General features: G+C 46.1%; 1 protein-coding gene and 1 long non-coding RNA gene across 14 annotated transcripts in view; one reads left to right on the forward strand and one right to left on the reverse strand.

Annotated features, from left to right (window-relative positions):
* LOC110260382 (uncharacterized) overlaps nt 1-13895 on the forward strand; it is a 43660-nt gene that overhangs the window by 22178 nt on the left and 7587 nt on the right. For 2 of the 7 annotated variants that reach the window (XR_014844798.1, XR_014844794.1), the window contains exon 3: nt 7120-9773. This is a non-coding gene — a long non-coding RNA (uncharacterized LOC110260382). Of the gene's footprint in view, nt 1-1722; nt 1888-3448; nt 4173-7119; nt 9774-13895 lie in introns of those variants that run through there. The other 5 variants (XR_014844797.1, XR_014844796.1, XR_014844793.1 and 2 more) reach the window with 5 other exon arrangements.
* RPAP2 (RNA polymerase II associated protein 2) overlaps nt 11152-13895 on the reverse strand; it is an 83935-nt gene continuing 81191 nt past the window's right edge. For all 7 annotated transcript variants that reach the window (XR_014844782.1, XM_003125906.5, XM_085024015.1 and 4 more), the window contains one exon: nt 11152-12504. The gene's annotated coding sequence lies outside the window, so the exon portion shown is untranslated. The remainder of the gene's footprint in view (nt 12505-13895) is intronic.

The raw sequence follows: 13895 nt of genomic DNA on the forward strand, positions 1-13895 counted from the left end.
TATTGGCATAAAGAGAGATATAAGGGTCAATAGAAGATAATAGAGTCCTGTTATAGACTCAGACCTATATAGTCAATTGATTTTTGACGAAGCATCCAAGGCATTTCAGTAGGTAAAAGGAAAATCTGACGCTAGATCAACTGGTTCTCTTTATGGAAATACAGAACCTCCAACCTTACCTCATACCATACGTGATAAGTAACTGAAATGGATCTCAGGCCCAAACATAAAAGCTAAAATTGTAAAACTTCTAGAAGAAAACTTGGAAAAATTTCACAGCTTTGGAGTAGGCACATATTTCTTTAACAGGACAAAAAAACCACAAATGGAAAAAAAACTGATAAATTTAACTTCATTAGAATTCAAAGAACCCAGGTGAACTAGCCCAAGAAAGAAGCACGTGTAATTACAGAGACGATAAAGAGAGCTCCTGAGAAATGGCTGAGTAGCAGAACTAGAGGCCTCCAGCCTAGACTGGAGCAGAAAGGCCCTGGGAGGGTTGTGTTCAAGGGTTTGATAGACACACGGTGTGTTTCAGTAGAAGGAGTGGAGATGAACAGGGCAGGGAGTTGGGTGATGGCTTAGTGGAAAATACTAGAAACTAAGCAAGCCAGTAAGACAGATTTTACCTCGGGTTAGCAGTTGTATAAGAAAGAAAGAGAAAGGCAGCCTATGGCAGGGCTTGCCTGAAGTAAGGTTACAGACGATAATGACGTAAAGTTTGAACATCAATCTAATTAGAAATGATATTGAAAGGATGGAAGAGGGGAAGCATATGGACCACCGAGGCGGGCGGTGGTTTCCGGTAGTGGAAGAGCCTGAGACTCAGAAGCGCAGTAGTTAAATAGGTGGAGCAGGGAGGGCAGGGAGGGAAGGGCAGAGGGGGGCTTTTCATAGGAAGTCGTAGAATTTTTTGAGTTGTTCAACTATGTGCACATGAACATGATTTGAAGCCTGATACTACCACGGACGAGCTGTGTGACCTTGGCAAGTCCCTTAACCTCTCTGTGCCTCCGTCACATCTTTTGTTGAAAGTCGGTGTAATGATTGTGCTTACCTCAGAAGGCTGTTGTTAGGGAGAATTAATTTAATCCATGTAAAATACTTGGAATAGTGCCCAGTACAAAGCAAGTGCTATGTAAGTGTTACCGTAAAGGGTTTTTGTTTGTTTTTGCCTCTTTAGGGCCTCACCCACGGCATATGGAAGTTCCCAGGCTAGGGGCCGAACTGGAGCTGCAGCTGCTGGTCAACACCACAGCCACAGCAACGCCGGATCTGAGCCTTGTCTGCCACCTACACCACAGCTCATGGCAACGCCGGATCCTTAACCCACTGAGCGAGGCCAGGGATCAAACCTTTGTCCTCATGCATACGACTTGGATTCATTACCACTGAGTCACAGCGGGAACTCCTACTTAAAGTATTAAAATGAAAATAAAAACAAACATGTGGCTGAATCTTAGAAGTTTTTACCTAATATTGGTGGCCTCTATGTATTTACCTAATATTGGTAGTTTCTGTGTCTTTATGTCCCATTAAATAAGTAACCCTTTAAGGAATCTGTTATTCTCCATTTTCAAATAAGCTGAGGCTCAGCGGATTTAACCACCTGCCCGAGATCAACCAGCTGGTTTTTGCCAATTACCCTAATGTTAGGGTTTAAATGGGGCCAACCTGGCCACGTGTCCCAGCCTTTTCCCATTTTGCTTCCTGTGCTCATGGTTTACTGAACATGTCACAGGCCCAGCTGGAGCGCAAGCGTCTGTGGGAAACGAGGGTGTGTGCAGAGTGCAGCCCTCCGAGCCTCGTGGAGAAACTGCACGGGGCTTCGGGGAAGACACTCGTGAGTGGTCCTGCAGGGAAGGCCTGGCCCGTGGTGGGCGCCCGGTAAATCTCCATTCTCTGACTGGATGAATGAGTGTGCGTGGTTCTGAAGCCGCGGGCGGGTGCAGGATGCGCCCCGGGAGTGTAGGAGGGAGGAGACAGCTTCAGGGGGGACTCAAAGCTCCACACCGCTTTGTCAGGCCTACCCCCCCTTCCCCGGGCCTGCAGCTGAGCAAGTTGAGGACGGAGTGTGACTGCGTTTATCCAGCCAGTAAATTCCATACATTCCTAGAAAATAAATTAACCGGGAAGCTTTTATAGATCCTCATACTAATGCGAACGTCCCCCCACCCCCCAAAAGGCCCAGAACCCTCCTTTTGCAGATCTCTGCTTCTCTTGCCATCGTGAGCGAGCAAGCCGGCTTTCTTGGTGTGTTACTTTCCACAGAAACCTCAAGGTTTTAATCACAGAGAGCACAAAGTAGTGATGGGCGTGTTTGCTGGTTTTACTGACTTGAACCTGACCGGGGTGGGTTAGAAAGGTCTTCAGTAACAGCTTCCTCGCCCGCTTAGTAAATAGTCCTTCTCTGTCCTAGAGGCTTTCCCCGAGAAACTCCCCGTGCAGCTGAGCTCTTCCCAAACTCTCAAAAAAAAAAGCCAGGGGCTGCTCCCTGGCCCCATGATCTTTCACCCTCTGACCAGCTTCAAACAAAAATTTCTGAGCCTTAAAACCAAATTGTTGTGACTCACACCCCAACCCCGTCCACCAGTTGGGCTCTCCGCGTGGCAGTGACCCTTGCTCTGCAGCGGAAGTGGGGGCGGAGGTGGAGGCATCTCAGTTTAGCTCACCCAGACGGGCGGCGGCCCGGGCCAGGTGGGTTTTGATTGAAAGAGTTCTGTTTTGAGCGCCCCTCTCTCTTCAAAGCTCCTTGGACTTTTTGGTTGCCCTAGACTAGGAGTTTGAGACCTAGTTTCTAGCAATGGCTCTGCTGAAAGTGGCTTCAGCTTGTGTCAGGGCAAGGCTCTGGGTCTTAGTTTGTGCCTTCCTCATAGGAAGGGATTTAGACCAGCCCGAGGGATTTTCAGTCTCTTTCCCTTGGGTGTAAGACTCTTTGTACAAAGGCCATCCACCTGGCTGCCCAGTGTGGACAGGAGGTAGGGCTGCTGGCCTGGAAGGTGCACCCTTCTCCCCCGCCGCGTAGCCATACTGAATGTGGCTTTAAAATTGGTGTTTTGATTTTTTTCTCCAAAGATGGCTAATATATTGATAGGACAATGGGAGAAAGACAGGAAAGAAAGTGAGGATGTGAGAGGGAGTCAACAGACCGTTGGCCTTGCTTTCTATGTAAAAAAAATGGAGGTCAAGGAATTACAGAAGATATTAGTGCGGTGTTTCTCTGAAATGCCGTATGAATTACGATTTATGAAATTTATGAATTACGAAATTATACTGCTGTATGGCACTCAAAAAATAACAGTACGGTGGACACGGCCTTGGCTCTAAGAGCCTAGTACGTCGGGGGTCAGGTGGGCATCCAGGGACCTGGTTTTTCTTGTTCTTTTAAATCATAAAAGCGGTCACGGCTACAACACCTCATTTTATCACTGTCTTATTTCTGTTATAGGTCCTGTGAGCTTGGTTGGGTCAGGGGTCACCCAGAAAATAACCACCTTCCACTTCCTTTAATTATGCAAACTAGAGCGAGGTGACTGAGATCTTGCCTCTGGTCTGCAAGACACAGGGAGTTTTGCAAGCCCCAGGGAGTGCAGAATTTCCTGAAGATGTTGCACAGGGGCTGGCTTTTGCTGAAGTCGTACAGTATTCTCCTTTGCTTTGGTTATGACTGCAGAGGTGCTGGGAAGCCGACTGGAGAGCAGCACCATGGAGCGGCCGGCTCCTCTCCGTGGGAGGCGACGCCCGCTCTTTGAGAGGGAAGGGCTCGGCTCTGCTGCCTTGGGCTAAAAGCACTGTGATCCAGTTCCACCTCCTGGCTCCTTCATTGGTAATTGGTTTTCCAAAATGCAAGGATTTTTGCTGACCGACAGGGACCTGAAGGCTTGAAAATTTAGACAGCAGAGAGCTAGGTGGCTGAGATTTTACAAAAGTCCACATTTTGCTAGTTTAATCTGGAAAAGGACACACAACCCAAAGAATAGGAGCCTTGTTGCAGAAGAACCAATTTCATTCATCAGGGTATTTTACCAGTAGTCGCGCTGGGCACCTGGCTATGCAGTCACCGCCCCGTGCTTCTCAGCTCCAGGCGGAGCTGCAGCGGGAGGAGAGCCTGGACGTGCTGCCAGCCCGGGAGCCGGGCCCAACTCGCTCAGGCCTTTCTAGACCCATTTCAGGTGAGTCACCCCTGCTCCCCACGCCCCCTCAGCCCAGCAGAGGTGACCTGGCCCTCCTTCCTCCTCTTTTCCTACCAGGGCCTCTGACGTGAGGCTATTAGCCATTCAGACTTCACACTGTAGCCCTTTCCTTGCCTCTCGGGAAATGTTTAAATGAGCAGGCAGATTACCTAGTCTCTGGACAGGACCATAAGCACAAGACACTGCGTGATACGTTACAGAGACTCCACTAAGTATAGTAAATCTGCTGGGGTTTTCAAGGGTTTGAAAATCTCAAGGTGATGGAATTATTCAAAGGGCAAGATTTTTTTTTAAGTCTCCATTCTCTGAGTATAACAGCGTATGAACTAGTTCCTGAAGTATTTAAATAGAAAGTGAAACTGAATCACACTGTTTACTTTTCATAGTAAAAGCTGTTGAGGATTCAGATCTTCCCTGAAAGAGCAACAGGGTTTTCAGAAAATGCTTCTTCCCATTGAGCTTCGGAGTTCCTAAGAAAACCTGGGGGTCATGCTTTACTGAGGGCAACACGTGGGGGGCAGGGCGGGGCGTCCTGGAGAGGAGGCGTCTGGGCTCTGAGTCAGCAGAGCACATGACCGAACCAGAGATGGGGTCAGATGCCCAAGGCCCAGGGAAGCAGCTGCTTCAGGCTTGTTTAGGTTGAGAGCTTGGCAAGTGGAAATACTGCTGTTGAGAGGAATCTCACAGTCCCTTTGAGAGTTAGTGTGGGTGAGCGGGAGCTCAGTGTGTATTCAGGGCGCAGAGCAAGTGTAGGACAAGTTAGGGAAAGAATGGATAAATGGGGGGGATCTCTCTCAATAAAACTGATTTGGTAGGTTTTTCATTTGGAGGGTTGAAGGGCAGTGTAGCCACTCTCCCTCCTGTGTGTTGGAAATACATGACTGCCCCAATAAAGTTCGTGTCCTGTTCTAAACCTGGCTGACCCCATCTTTTTCATCGTGTCTGCTGCTTTCCTTAGTTTTCTCCAAATCCCACATCTGTGTCTTGAAAGGAACACACCCTGGGTCTTACCTCCTCTGGGCCCTTCTTCTTGAAGCTGCCCAGGCCTGGGCCAGACTCCCCCTTTCCTGTCCCTCCGGCTTCTGGCTCGGCTTCCTCGCTCCCCAGCTAGCCCTCCAGGCCACCGTCGCTTCCCATCTCCGACCACTCCCGAGTGGCCTGTGCCTTTCGCTGGGGTGACCATACAATTTAATGTCTAAATCAGAGCGCTTGAGGAAGTAAGAGGAGGTGCTTGTACTTGATGCTGCCGCCGAGTTGACAGTTAGAAACTGGAGACTCTCCCAGGCAAACCAGGATGCACGGTCCTCTGAGGACAGCGACTGGTCTGTGTGTCCTTTCTTATGTTCAGCTAGTACTTTAAAAACGAAATTTTTTATGTTGAAATAATTTGAGATTTACAGAAAGTGGCAGAGTACAGAGTTCGTGTGTGTATCACTCACCCACTTTTCCCATCATTTACGTCTTGCATTTCTGTGATGACACTTGCTGAAACTAAGGAACTGCATGGTTTATTGCTATTAATTACATTTTAGATTTTATTTGGATTTCACCAGTTTTTTTCATTAATGTCCTCTTGCTTTTCTTTCTCTCTCTCTCCCCTCCCTTCCTTCCCTTTTCCCTGCCTCCCTCCCTCCTTTCTCAGCTGAACCCATGGCATATGGAAGTTCCGGGCTAGGCATCGAATCTCAGCTAGAGCTGTGACCTGTGCTTCAGCTGCAGCAATGCGGGGCCTGGGATGGAACTGGTGCCTCCACAGACACAAGCCATCATTAACCCACTATGCCACAGTGGGGACTCCCTTTGATTTTATTTATTTATTTATTTTGCTTTTTTTAAGGCCGCACGTGCAGCACATGGAGGTTCCCAGGCTAGGGGCCGAATCGGAGCTGTAGTTGCCGGCCTACACCACAGCAATGTGGGATCCGAGCCTCGTCTGTGATCTACACCACAGCTGACAGCAATGCCCTCCTCTTCATACCCATCAGGGGACACAATATGCACGTGACGCCACGCGGGACGTGAACCCGCATCACTCGGGGAAGGTGTTTTTCCTCTTCCTGTTCTCTTCTTTGGGAGCAAGTCACCGAGTTTCACCTGCCCTTCAAGTGTGAAGAAGCCCCGCCTCCTGGAAGGGATAGTTCTACATATAGTTTTATTCTTTTCTTTTTTTTTTTGAGGTTCTGGTGTTTTTTGTTTGTTTAATCACTTTTCTTTTTTTTGGCCATTTCTTGGACCGCTCCCACAGCATATAGACGTTCCCGGGCTAGGGGTCGAATTGGAGCTGCAGTCACAGGCCTACACCAGAGCCACAGCAATGTGGGATCCGAGCCGCGTCTGCAACCTACACCACAGCTCACGGCAACGCCGGATCCTTAACCCACTGAGCAAGGGCAGGGACCGAACCCGCAACCTCAAGGTTCTTAGTCGGATTCGTTAACCACTGCGCCACAACAGGAACTCTTCTTTTTGTGTGTGTGTGTGTGCGTGTGTGTGTTTTCTTTTTAGGGCCACACAGGCAGCATATGGAGGTTCCCAGGCTAGAGGTGTATGTGGTGTGTGTGTGTGTGTTTTGTCTTTTTAGGGCCACACAGGCAGCATATGGAGGTTCCCAGGCTAGAGGTGTGTGTGTGTGTCTTTTGTCTTTTTAGGGCCACACAGGCAGCATATGGAGGTTCCCAGGCTAGATGTCGAATTGGAGCTGCTGCTTACACCACAGCCACGGCAACGTGGGATCCGAGCTGCATCTGTAACCTACACCATAGCTCACAGCAACGAGCTGTGGGAGCAAGGCCAGGGATTGAACCCAAAACCTCATGGTTCCTAGTCAGATCCATTTCCGCTGCACCACAACGGGAACTCCTTTATTCATTCATTTATTTATTTCAAGACTGATATTTATTTTCTGACAACTTTATTTTCTGTTAAGGAGTCTGTGGAGAGCAGCTTAAGACTGCCCAGCGGTTGTTCCTACCCACTCAGTGGCCTGAGCAGTGGGAGCTGCAGACCCGTCTTGAGTGCGCTGTGGGGACAGCTGGACAGGCACAGAGGGCACCTGCATGCCCTCAGACCAGCCTGTGACCTCAGGATGAGTCGCAGTAAACTCAGGAGCTGGAGCAGGGTCACAGCCTTCTCCGCACGGCTTGCTTTTCCTTCTCAGTCCCTTCAGGACCTGGGAAGCGCTGAAGATCGGACCTGGCCTCCTCTGCGTGTTCATGGCAGACTGCACAGGACTCCCCAGACCAGCCTCCACACCAGACCTACCGAGTGAGCTCCCTTGTGGTTGCAGGAGGGCGCAGTGACCACATGGCCAAGAGCAGAGTCTGTGCTGGGAGAGTGATGGAGGCCGGGGGTCCTGACCAGCAGCCGACCGAGGCTCCTGCAGGGCTGGCTGGTTCTCACTGGGGAAGGTTCCGGGAGCGAGGCCCCGAGCAGCAGGAGTGGCTCCAGTGGCGGCAGCACGTCAGCAGAGCCTGCCGACCAGCATCCCTGGAGCGCGACAGCGACACCAGCCAGGTCTTCAGTGCAGCAGTGGCACGAGCTGCCGGCAGAGCCGTCGCTTTAGTTTTGATGCAGGTGCCGTCGTGTTTCCTTTTACGGATAAAAGGTTCCGCTCGGAAGTCAGTGGTGGTGCCACCGACGTGGGTTCCCGGTACAGGGAGTTTGAGGACATCCTCTTCTTTCGTCCGCAGGACATCAGGTATTCTGGCTGTTTTGCAAGCTGCCTTTTAAGCTGTGACGGGAGAAGAGGACAAGGCCGTGGGGCCCCTCTGGGCAGTGAGTGGGCGAGGGCTCTGCGAATCTCACGTGCAGTTTTTCCACGAGGAGGATTTGTCCTCTACCTCATTTATTTTTCAGCCACTTACATCAGTATGTTTCTTTCTTTTATATTTTGCGTCATAATTCAGTATTATATTGTTATTTTGTTGCTGAAATTGTCCTAGGATTGGCCACTGGGAAGTTTCAGGTAGGTTGCTGTGTCCCTTTGACAGTCTATTTTGTTTTGAAGCACCTGCTCACTTTCTGGTACCATAAGATGCTCCAGGCTTAACTTGTATTTCCTCTACCCCAACCTTAGAACTAGCCAGTTCCCCAAGATGCTCTGGTTCCTTTTATGACATTTGGTTCCTTTTTTTCGGCTTTTTTTTTTTTAGGGCCGCACCCATGGCATATGGAAGTTCCGGGGGCTAGGGGTCAAATTGGAGTTGCAGCTACCAGCCTACACCACAGCCACAGCGACGTGGGATTCAAATATAACATAGTGATTCAGTATTTTTATCGATTAATTATAGTCCATTTAAAGTTACTGTGAAGTAACGCTGTATTTCCCTGTGCTGTGCAGTATACACTGTAGCTTATTGACTTTGTACATGGCGATAGTTTGTGCCTCTCCGTCCTCTCCCCTTCCCTCGCCCCCCCCCTGCCTCCCCTCTTCCCACTGGCAACCAGTAGTTTCTTCTCTTAATCTGTGAGGCTGTTTCTCTTTTGTTACACGCATTTGCTTGTTTTACTTTTTAGATTCCACATATAAGTGTTAACATACAATATTTGTCCTCGTCTGATTTATTTCACTAAGCATAATACTCTCTAGGTGCACCCATACTGTTGCAAATTGCAGAATTTCGGTCTGTCTTATGGCTGAGTAATATTCCACTTTGTACGTATACCACATCTTCTTTATCCATTCGATGGACACTTAGGTTGCTTCCATATCTTGACTATTGCAAATAATGCTGCTGTGAACACTGAGGTGCATGTACTTTTTCAAATTAGTGTTTTCACTCTCTTTGGATATATATGCAAGAGTGGAATTGCTGGATCATATGGTAATTCTAGTTTTAATTTTTTGAGGAACCTCCCTACTGTGTTCCATGGTGCCTGGAAACAATTTACATTATCGCCAACAGTGTGCTAGGGTCCCCTTTTCTCTATATCCTCGCCAGCATTTGTTTTTGTAGAGTTTTTGATGATAGCCATTCAGTCAGGTGTGAGGTGGTATCTTGTGGTTTTGATTTGTATTTCTCTCACGATTAGCATGTGCCTGTTGGCCATCTGTATCTCTTCTCTGTAAAACTGTCTCTTCAGATTCTCTGCCCATTTTTATTTATTTATTTTTTTTTGGTCTTTTTTTGTCTTTTCTTGGGCTGCTCCCAAGACATGTGGAGGTTCCCAGGCTAGGCGTCGACTCGGAGCTGTAGTCACCAGCCTACGCCACAGCTGCAGCCACTCGGGATCTGAGCTGCGTCTGCGACCTACACCACAGCTCGCAGTAACGCCGGATCCTTAACCCACTGAGCAAGGCCAGGGATCGAACCCACAACCTCATGGTTCCTAGTCGGATTCGTTAACCACTGTGCCACGACGGGAACTCCTTGATGTCGTTTTTGATCTTTGTTGTAGATATTAACTATCAGATAGATGATTTGCAAATATTTTCTCCCATTCAGTAAGTTGTATTTTTATCATTTGTTGATGGTTTCTTTTGCTGTGCTATAAAGCTTTTAATTAGGTCCCATTTGTTTTTTGTTTCCTTTGCCTTAGGAGACAGATCCAAATAAATATGCTGCTGTGATCTATGTCAAAGAGTGTCTGCCTGTGATTTCTTCTAGGGGCTTTATGTTTCGGGTCTTGCATTTTGGACATGGTGTGAAACAATGCTCTAATTTCACCCTTGTACATGTAGCTGTCCAGGTCTCCCAGCACCACTTATAGAAGAGATTTTTTTCTCCATTGTATATTCTTGTCTCTTTTGTTGTAGATTAATTGACCATGGGTGCATAGGTTTAATTCTAGGTTCTTTATGCTGTTTCATTGATCTGCGTGTGTGTGTGTGTGCACATGTGTGCCAGTACCATACAGTTTTGATTACTGTAGCTTTGTAGTATATCTAAAGTTAGGGAGCTCCAGCTTTGTCCTTTTTTCTCAAGATTACTTTGGCTATTTGGGGTCTTCTGTAGTTCTGTATGAATTTTAGGATTTTTTTCTAGTTCTGCGAAAAATGTCATGGGTATTTTGATAGGAATTGCTTTACAATTTTAGGTTACTTTGGGTAGTATGAACATTTTAAATATTAATTCTTCCAGTCCTATTCAGTAGGTTGCCTTTTCATTTTGTTGATGGTTTTTCTGCACAGAAGCTTTTTAGCTTGATGTAATCACACTTATTTTTGTCATATCCAAAATATCATTGCCAAGATTGATGTCAAGGAGCTTACCGCCTGTGTTTTCTTCTAGGAATTTTACGGTTTCAGGTCTTATGTTCAAGTCTTTAATTCATTTTGAGTTAATTTTCGTGTAAGGTGTGAGACAGTGGTCCACTTTCCCTGACACCCTTTACTGAAGAGATAGTCCTCTCCTCATTGTATATTCTTGGCTCCGTTTTATAAATTAATTGATTACGTATGCATGGGTGTATATCTGAGCTTTCTACTCTGTTCCACTGATCTATGTTATCTGTTTTTGTGCCAGAAGCATACTGTTTTGATTACTATAGCTTGGTAATATAGTTGGAAACCAGTGAGTAGAGTGTCTCTGCTCTTCCTTTTCAAGATTGGTTTGGCTATTGGGGGTCTTTTGTGGTTCCATATAAATTTTAGGATTATTTATTCTAGGAGTTCCCCTTGTGGTGTAGTGCAAATGAATCCAACTAGGAACCATGAGGTTGCAGGTTTGATCCCTGGCCTTGCTTAATGGGTTAAGGATCTGGCATTGCTGTGAGCTGTGGTGTAGGTTGCAGATGCAGCTCGGATCCTCTGTGGCTGTGGCTGTGGTGTAGGCCAGCAGTTCTAGCTCCAATTTGACCCCTAGCTTGGGAACCTCCATACGCCATGGGTGTGGCCTTAAAAACCAAAAAAAAAAAAAAAAAAGATTATTTGTTCTGTTCTAATGAACAATACAATTAGAATTTTGATGTGGATTTCACTGCATTTGTAGCTTGCTTTGGGTAGCATGGACATCAGCTATTATTTCTAATAGCTTTATTAAAGTATAGTTTATATACAAAACATCCACCTGTTTAATGTGCACAAATATTTTTAAAGTTTACAAAGCTTTGCAAAAATCACAGTTTAGTTGTGAACGGTTTCCTCACCCCGAAGAGGTCTCTGTGGCCACTGGCAGACAGTCCCCCTCCCACGTAACCACCAGCCTGGTATCTGTTTTAGATATTTTCCTTTTCTGACATTTCATTGTAAATGGAATCACACATTATATGGTCTGTGCGTCAGACTTCTTTTACTTGGCATGACGTTTCTGAGGTTTATCCATGTGGTAGCAAATATCAGTATTCCGTTGCTCAGCTTTTTGTTTATCCATTTACCAGCTGAGATTGCTTCTACTTTTTCACTGGAGTGAATAATGTTATGAACACGTGCCTACTAGTCTTCACGAACAGTTTTCATTTCTCTTAGGAGGGAACACCAAATGGAGCTGCTAGTTAATGGTAAACTTCTGCTCAACTTCTAAAGAAACTACCAGCCATTTTCCAAAGTGACCCCATTATTTAAAGTGTGTTAGTGCTCTGGTTTCTCCACATCCTGACCATCCTCTGTCTTCGTTACAGCCACCCTGGCGGCTGTGATGCTGTATCTCATTTTGGTTTTAACTTGCATTTCCCTGAAGACTAGAGATGATGAGTGGCTTTTCACATGCTAAGCCATTCGGAGATCTGTACTGAAATGTCGTCTTCAGATTTTTTTCCACTTAAAAGTTAAGTTGTCCTACCTTTGAGTTTTAAGAATTCTCTATGTAGTCTGGAAGTAAGTCCTTTAGTAAGTATGATTTGAAAGTATTTTCTCCCAGTGTGCATTCTGTCAATTCATTTTCTTAACCATTGTTTAAGTTTCAAGTGTATGCTGCTCAGGACTACTTTATAGCATAGCCAGCTTCTTTTAAAGACTAAAGACTAGACTTCCAAAAGGCTTAATCTTAAATTGTATTTATTGATCTAATTCTTTGCTGTTCTACTGTTCTTTAGAATCTAGAGTTAAACTGTGAGACTAAAAGGGAAATTTTCTCAATTTTCTGGCCAACTGATACAAAGACTAGACTTATTTATAGGTCATTATATTTTCTCGAATATATTTTCTTGAATACTCAAGTTTCAATGTAAGATTTTGACTTGCATTTTCAAATAAATAAAAATAGTCCTATATCTAGGATGCCAGGGCAAGGACTTGGTTATCCTTGTTGGGATAACGGGTCTCCTCTCTCTGGGGACGTCAGTCTGTACCAGTCAGTCACCGGCAGACAATTACTGTGGCTAGAGTTCCCGCAAAGGTGAACGGAAGTGCTCTCTTCACCATCACGGGTCATACCTATGAAGCAAGAAAGAACAGTCTGAATAAAAGACCTGAAATATTTGCTAGCTTTGTGAGCAATGTGTCATCTTCCCAATATCCCTCCATTTCCCCATCATCGAGCACTAGTGGTTGGGGCAGACTAACCCCGGCCTCCTATCTGGCGTGAAGGGGAGGCCCTGCGAGGTCTGGGTCAATAAGAAAATCCTCTTCTCCCCCCAGTTCTTGCTAGAACGACTGGTTAGCTCATAGCATTTCTGAGGCCATGCAGATTAGTTCAGGGGTGCCCTCATCTGTGTGCCAAGTTCAAGACTCTCACTAGGACAGGGTGGTATATGCCATCAAGCTGGGAACTATTCAGTGATTCTGCCACCTGTCGCAGACAGCTGCTAAAATGGCTCCAGTGACCCCTGCCTCCTGGTGCCGATCCCTTTAACAACCTGCTCACCCTGAATGTGGGCTGAACCTAGGGACTAGTTTCTAACTAGTCATAGACTACAGAAAATGTGATGGGGTGTCACTTCTGAGATTCGCTACAAAGACTCTGGCTTCTGTCTTGGGCTTCCTCTCGCCTGCCACGTGCCAGGCACACCATGAGGCACATAATTGGGAGGCCCAGTGGCAACAGACAGTGAGAAACCGAGCTTGAGTTCCACAGCCTGCGAGGAACCACATCTGCCAACAGTGACCGGAGGGAGCGTGGAAGGGGCTCTTCCTCCCACTGCGCCTTCTGATGGCACGGGAGCCCTGGCACACAGCTTAGCTGCAGCCTCATGAGATGCTGAGGCAGAGGCCCTAAAGCACATCGTGTCCAGATTCGTGACTCACTGAAACTCGGAGATTAAAAAATGCTTGTTTTAAGTCACTAATTTGTTAAGCAGCAAGAGATAATATGTAAGAAAAGCTAGTTTGAACTGGATTTTTTTTTTCTGTTATTTGCAACTAAAAGCAAATTACCATATACTAGCTCTTAGTAATCTAATCTTGAAAAGGCTATGAGACATCATACACAAATAATTTTGTGAACTTATGTTTTACAAACCATTCAAACAGAAAAATCCATCTACCTATTCACAGTCATCTCTCATGTGGAAAATTATGCAAATAAGGCTTCATTCATTCAGTATCCCTTATAATACTGACAAATTCTGTGCAAAGACTGACTTTTGATTACTTACACAAATAATGTAAAAAAAGCAATGGTCACAGAGGAACTGTGAAGTCCACTTAAAACCTCTATTGTTTAAAGTCATTAAAAGTACGTTATGTTGTTTATACATAAGCATTAAATGTAATTAAAAATGATTCTCAACTGGTACTTATTCATTGAAGCAGGTCTGGAAGGACCTCGGGTTGGGCACTTTTTGTCCTCAGACTGTCTGGAAAAGCAACCTTTCAACCAAAGGAGA

Source organism: Sus scrofa, chromosome 4, assembly GCF_054392235.1.
Source record: "Sus scrofa isolate SSC_HxYL_T2T_F1_AM1 chromosome 4, Sscrofa_HxYL_maternal_Yorkshire_Landrace_v2.0, whole genome shotgun sequence".
Taxonomy (NCBI): Eukaryota; Metazoa; Chordata; class Mammalia; order Artiodactyla; family Suidae; genus Sus; species Sus scrofa.